The sequence below is a fragment of the Carcharhinus amblyrhynchos genome, unplaced genomic scaffold (genome assembly GCF_965287045.1).
Source record: "Carcharhinus amblyrhynchos unplaced genomic scaffold, sCarAmb.v2.hapA scaffold_771, whole genome shotgun sequence".
In the NCBI taxonomy this organism is placed as follows: Eukaryota; Metazoa; Chordata; class Chondrichthyes; order Carcharhiniformes; family Carcharhinidae; genus Carcharhinus; species Carcharhinus amblyrhynchos.
This window is the reverse complement of record NW_027650511.1, coordinates 13553-20000: the sequence shown is the minus strand read 5'-3', so window position 1 is coordinate 20000 and position 6448 is coordinate 13553. Positions and strand designations below refer to the sequence as shown.

Sequence of the window (6448 nt, the reverse complement as noted above, 5' to 3'; positions counted from 1 at the left end):
GGTTCTGGGTCATTCTTTGAAATGTTTGTGAATCTTATGGAATCCCCCCCCTGCCACACCACCCCCAGAGAATGGTGGGTTCTCCGCCGCTGAACAGATTCAAGGCTGTGGGATTTTTGGTCCCTCAGGGGGAATTACGGGATATGGGGAGCAGGCGGGCAACTAAAGTTGATGCCCAAGATCGGGTGTGATCGTGTGAGGATGGTGGAGCAGGGCTTGGAGACCCAATGGTCTGCTCTGGTTCCCATCCCACATCCCCAAGGCAGCACAGACACTGTTCTCTTAGCAATGAGTTACACTTGATGGAATTAGTTCCAGGACTTCAGTTACTGACCTGGTCTGGTGGATGGATAGATACCAAGGAAGGGACCCAGGCTACTCAGCCAATCTGCCTATCCCTTAGTGTCTAAAGATGTGCAGGTTAGGTGGATTGGCCATGCTAAATTGCCCCTTAGTGTCCAAAGATGTGCAGGTTAGGTGGATTGGCCATGCTAAATTGCCCCTTAGTGTCCAAAGATGTGCAGGTTAGGTGGATTGGCCATGCTAAATTGCCCCTTAGTGTCCAAAGATGTGCAGGTTAGGTGGATTGGCCATGCTAAATTGCCCCTTAGTGTCCAAAGATGTGCAGGTTAGGTGGATTGGCCATGCTAAATTGCCCCTTAGTGTCCAAAGATGTGCAGGTTAGGTGGATTGGCCATGCTAAATTGCCCCTTAGTGTCCAAAGATGTGTAGGTTAGGTGGATTGGCTATGCTAAATTGTCCCTTAGTGTCTGAAGATGTGCAGGTTAGGGTGGATTGGCCATGCTAAATTGCCCCTTAGTGTCCAAAGATGTGCAGGTTAGGTGGATTGGCTATGCTAAATTGCCCCTTAGTGTCCAAAGATGTGCAGGTTAGGTGGATTGGCCATGCTAAATTGCCCCTTAGTGTCCAAAGATGTGTAGGTTAGGTGGATTGGCTATGCTAAATTGCCCCTTAGTGTCCAAAGATGTGCAGGTTAGGTGGATTGGCCATGCTAAATTGTCCCTTCATGTCAGGGGGATTAGCTAGGGTAAATACATGGGTTTAAGAGGGATAGGGCTTGGGTGAGATGCTGGAATCCAAAACCAAGGGAAAATGCTGGAAAATCTCAGCAGGTCTGGCAGCATCTGTAAGGAGAGAAAAGAGCTAATGCTTCGAGTCCAGATGGCTTTGTCAAAGCTAGGATTGTTATTGGTGCAGGTTTCATGGGCCAAATACCACCTTCTGATCTGTAGGGATTCCACAGTCCAAAAGACATGCTGGTTAGGGAGGATTGGCCGTGCTAAATTCTCTCTCAGCATTACCCAAACAGGCACCAGAGTGTGGCGACTGGAGGGATTGTCACAGCAACTTCACTGCGGTGTTAATGCAAGTCTACTTATGACAATAAGTGGACTGCAGGACTTTGGTTTAACAGTCAACACTGAGGTAATCTTAGGTGGAGAAGCTCAGAGAACAGCTCACACACCCAGCCCATCCCTGCACCTCTTGGGCACAAAATGGCCATCCCTTAGAACTGTCTCCACAAAATGGCCACCACCCTCAAGCTGTCTCCACAAAATGGCCACCACCCTCAAGCCATCTCCACAAAATGGCCACCACCCTCAAGCCGTCTCCACAAAATGGCCACCACCCTCAAGCCATCTCCACAAAATGGCCACCACCCTCAAGCCATCTCCACAAAATGGCCACCACAAAGTCAACGTAACAGCAATCCCTCAACATTGGTTCCATTAGACCAATGCGATTGGGGCACATTTATTGCAAATAGCAACAGATATGCTGTCCACTTCTTGCGATTGCTCCAAATTTCCCATTGGTCTCACTGCAGGGGGAAGAGCTTAAAATCCAAGGTATCGGGTGCGGTTGAAGGAAATCAGGTCCATTAACACGAGGGCTTACTGCACAAGTCTGCTAATGTTTAAATCTCTGGGGAAAACAGGGCATTTAAGAGTTACATCACTGTCTTGGTGTGCGCCGTGGGGCTGTGTACCACACAAGAATCCCCGACTCTGTCCCCCGCTGGTGAACCAGCAGCCCTGGGGGGGGGGGGACATCTCAAAAGCACCATGGACACAGATCCTGAGAGAGACTAACCCTCAGCAACTGCAGCTTCCAAGAACGCCGTGGGACAGGGTATTATCCCGGGAATGATTCTGTCTGCTCCCACAGGTAGCCGGACAGAGGTGAAATGAATCACTATTATACCTCTAGAGGTGGGGGGGATAAAAACAGGAGTGAACTGAGCAGTAACAACACATCCACCCCACTCTCTCACCCACAGAGCTTCACCCCACAGGATCTGGGTCTGAAACACCACCAATTCTGGATTAGACACCAGTTCTTACAGGGAAAATGCAGAGTAGGTGCTCCAGTTTCCTCCCACAGTCTGAAAGACATGCTGCTTGGGTGTTAAATTCTCAGTGTACCCAAACAGGCGCTGGAGTGTGAGTGACTAGGGGGGATTTTCACAGTGACTCCATTGCAGTGTTAATGTAAGCCTGACTTGTGACACTAATAAACTTGATTACCTATCCATCCCTCACTCCTTGTTGTACAGCCTGTCACAGTGGGTTAGCGCTGCCGCCTCACAGTGCCAGGGACCTGGGTTCGATTCCCGGCTCGGGTCACTGTGTGAAGTCTGCACATTCTCCCCGTGTCTGTGTGGGTTTCCTCCGGGTGCTCTGGTTTCCTCCCAGTCTGAAAGACGTGCTGGGTTAGGGCGCTAAATTCTCCCTCAGTGTAACCCAAACAGGCGCCGGAGTGTGGGCGACTAGGGGGAGATTTTCACAGTAACTTCATTGCAGTGTTAATGTAAGCCTTATATGTGACACTAAAACAGATAATGTTAAGTTTCACTTTTCATGAACATTATTGCGCTGTGAATCAAAGCTTCTGAGGGCACTGGATACAAACTCGAGTCAGCTGCAAAGAGCTACAAGGCAACTTGTTTGTAAAATGAGGTTTTATTTAATGGTACATTGAGAAAAACCTGCAGAGCCAGAGAGAGACCCCCTGCCCCCAACTCAGCATATGTCCATATCAGTAGAACAAGGCCATTCGGCCCACCCCACCATTCAATCCTGACTGATATACTCCTCATCCCCATTTTCCTGCCTTCTCCCCACAACCCTTCACCCCCATTCCCAATTAAAAATCTGTCTCACTCCTCCTCAAATTTACTCACTGTCCCGGCACCCTCCGCACATTGGGACAGTGAATTCCAGATTCACAACCCTTTGGGAGTAGTTTCCCCTCCCACTCGGTCATAAGTTGGCTGCCTCTTTCCTTAAGACCCTGGCCTCTCGTCCTAGGATGTCCCACGAGGGGAAGTGTCCGCCCCACCTCTACTATACCCAGACCTTTTATACCATCGTGCGTACCTCAATCTGATCTCCCCTCATTCCGGAGAGTGAGCCTAAACTGCTCAATCTCTTCATACGATAGACACGCTAACCCTTCAGCAGATACCTCTCTCCGCCCCACCTCATTCACAATGACTCCCTCAGCGCTAGCATTCACAGACAGCCCTGGGATATGCCTTCTCCCACCTCCCTCTCACCGACACACCCTTCCATTCTCCCACCTCCCCCTCACTCCCCTCAACACACCCTTCCATTCTCCCACCTCCCTCTCACCCCCCTCACCGACACACCCTTCCATTCTCCCACCTCCCCCTCACCCCCCTCACCCACACACCCTTCCATTCTCCCACCTCCCCCTCACCCCCCTCACCCACACACCCTTCCATTCTCCCACCTCCCCCTCACCCCCCTCACCCACACACCCTTCCATTCTCCCACCTCCCTCTCACCCCCCTCACCGACACACCCTTCCATTCTCCCACCTCCCTCTCACCGACACACCCTTCCATTCTCCAACCTCCCCCTCACCCCCACACCCTTCCATTCTCCCACCTCCCTCTCACCCCCCTCACCCACACACCCTTCCATTCTCCCACCTCCCCCTCACCGACACACCCTTCCATTCTCCCACCTCCCTCTCACCCCCACACCCTTCCATTCTCCCACCTCCCTCTCACCCCCACACCCTTCCATTCTCCCACCTCCCTCTCACCCCCACACCCTTCCATTCTCCCACCTCCCTCTCACCCCCACACCCTTCCATTCTCCCACCTCCCTCTCACCCCCACACCCTTCCATTCTCCCACCTCCCTCTCACCCCCACACCCTTCCATTCTCCCACCTCCCTCTCACCCCCCTCACCGACACACCCTTCCATTCTCCAACCTCCCCCTCACCCCCACACCCTTCCATTCTCCCACCTCCCTCTCACCCCCCTCACCAACACACCCTTCCATTCTCCCACCTCCCTCTCACCCACACACCCTTCCATTCTCCCACCTCTCTCTCACCCCCATCACCAACACATCCTACCATTCCCTGTCTCTCTCACCCCATGTCTTCACCGGAGACCCAGAGCTGGTTCAGCTTCCTTCCCAAGTGAGCACGGCACAGACCTGGAGAGAGAAAAATCGAAGTTTCAAGGTCCAGAACTTTAACCTCAGGTAGTAAAGTAGCTCAGTTAGTAGTTTAAATAAAACATTTGCCATCGACCATTACCGCTCCCCCCATTACTGTTCAAAGCAGCCCCGCTCGATCGACACGCTGACCACAAACACTCACTCCCTCCACCACCGACGCACAGTGACAGCAGTGTGTACCATCTACAAGATGCACTGCAGTGACTCGCCAAGGCTCCTTCCACAGCGCCTTCCAAACCCACCACCTCTACCACCGAGAGGGACAAGGGGGGGGGGGGGCAGCAGACACATGGGGAACACCACCCCCTGCAAGTTCCCCCCCTCCGAGCCACTCACCATCCCGACTTGGAAATATATCGGCCGTTCCTTCACTGTGGCTGGGGTTAAAAATCCTGGGACTCCCTCCCTAACAGCACTGTGGGTGTACCTACACCACACACAGGGACTGCAGTGGGTTCAAGATGGCAGCTCATCCACCACCTTCTCCAGGGGTAATGAGGGGCGGGGGGGGGGGTAAATACTGGGCCCATCCAGCAAGGCCCACATCCCGTGAATGAAAGAACCGCCTTATCCCAGCATTTCCACCCAACTTCCCGGCCCTTAGCCCAGATTCCTCATCTTCCTGGGGGGGGAGAGGACAGAGCAACCCCAAGCACAGCGCGATCCCAGGAGCCGGGTGTCTCAGCCAAAGAGGATAGGACCAGAAGACGGGCAGCTAGCTGGTACCGAAGACTTTAGCGCTGAGATTAGTCTCCCTCTCTTAATAACCACGCACAGGCCACAGGCAGACCCTAGCGTGTCAAGAACTGGAGGGTGAGGGGCCACAGCCTTAACTCGATGAGGGCCAAACACGGGCAACTGGGGCAAGCTTCGGGGGGGTTTAAAAAAGGGCAGCATGGACAAGTTGGGCCGAAGGGCCTGTTTCCATGCCGTAAACCCCTGACTCTAGGATGTCCAATCACAATCCTGGAACTCCCTCCCTAACAGCACTGTGGGTGTACCTACACCACACACACGGGGACTGACTGATGTCCAATCACAATCCAGGAACTCCCTCCCTAACAGCACTGTGGGTGTACCTACACCACACGCAGGGACTGACTGATGTCCAATCACAATCCTGGAACTCCCTAACAGCACTGTGGGTGTACCTACAGGGTCCTGAGGGTCTGACCCACCCGGACAGGATTCCCACCTCAGGAGGTGCCCCAAAATGCCCATGCTATCAAACACCAACAGCCCCACGCAATCTGGGAATTATGATGGCATCTCGGGGGCGCCACTGGGCAAGTTCCAGCATTTATTGCCCATCCCTAATGGCCCCCTTGAACTGAGGGTCTCGCTCAGGCCATTTCAGGGGGCGGGCAGATCAGGGTCGACCACATTGCTGTGTGGGAGGGATGGTCTGGAGTCACGTCTAGGCCAGACCGGGGTAAGGACGGCAGATTCCCTTCCTGAGGGGGAACCGGGTGGGTTTTTCCCCCCACAATGGGTCATCCGTAGATTCTTAATCCCAGAATTTTTTTTATTGAATTCAAATTCCACCGTGAAAGGGAACCAGATGGGTTCTTTTTTTAAAACCAAGAACATTACGCTGTCAACCAAACAGTCTCTGTATCTACGAGGGTGCTGAGTTCTGCAAGATGCACTGAGGCAACGTGCTTGTAAAATGATGTTTTATTCCATGACACTGATAAAAATCCTACAACAGATCCAGGGATACTCCTCCCCACCACCCCCCCCCATATAAATTAGCAGACACTAACCCTTCAGCACACATCTCCTCGCCCACTTTATTCACAGACACTCACACCCTGAGCGAGTGTGTCTACAGAACAGGACAGGGACATACCTTCTCCCACCTCCCTCTCAGCCCCCATCCCCGTAATTCCTCCCACGTCACCCCCCCCCCCCACCCCCTCACCT

At 53.0% G+C, this 6448-nt stretch overlaps 1 non-coding gene across 1 annotated transcript; it reads right to left on the bottom strand.

Annotated features, from left to right (window-relative positions):
- Nucleotides 1-5196: 5196 nt before the first annotated feature.
- On the bottom strand, nt 5197-5335 carry LOC145340093 (small nucleolar RNA SNORA57). The gene has a single exon (XR_013886205.1). It is a non-coding gene; the product is annotated as a small nucleolar RNA SNORA57 (small nucleolar RNA).
- Between the last annotated feature and the right edge of the window lie 1113 nt (nt 5336-6448).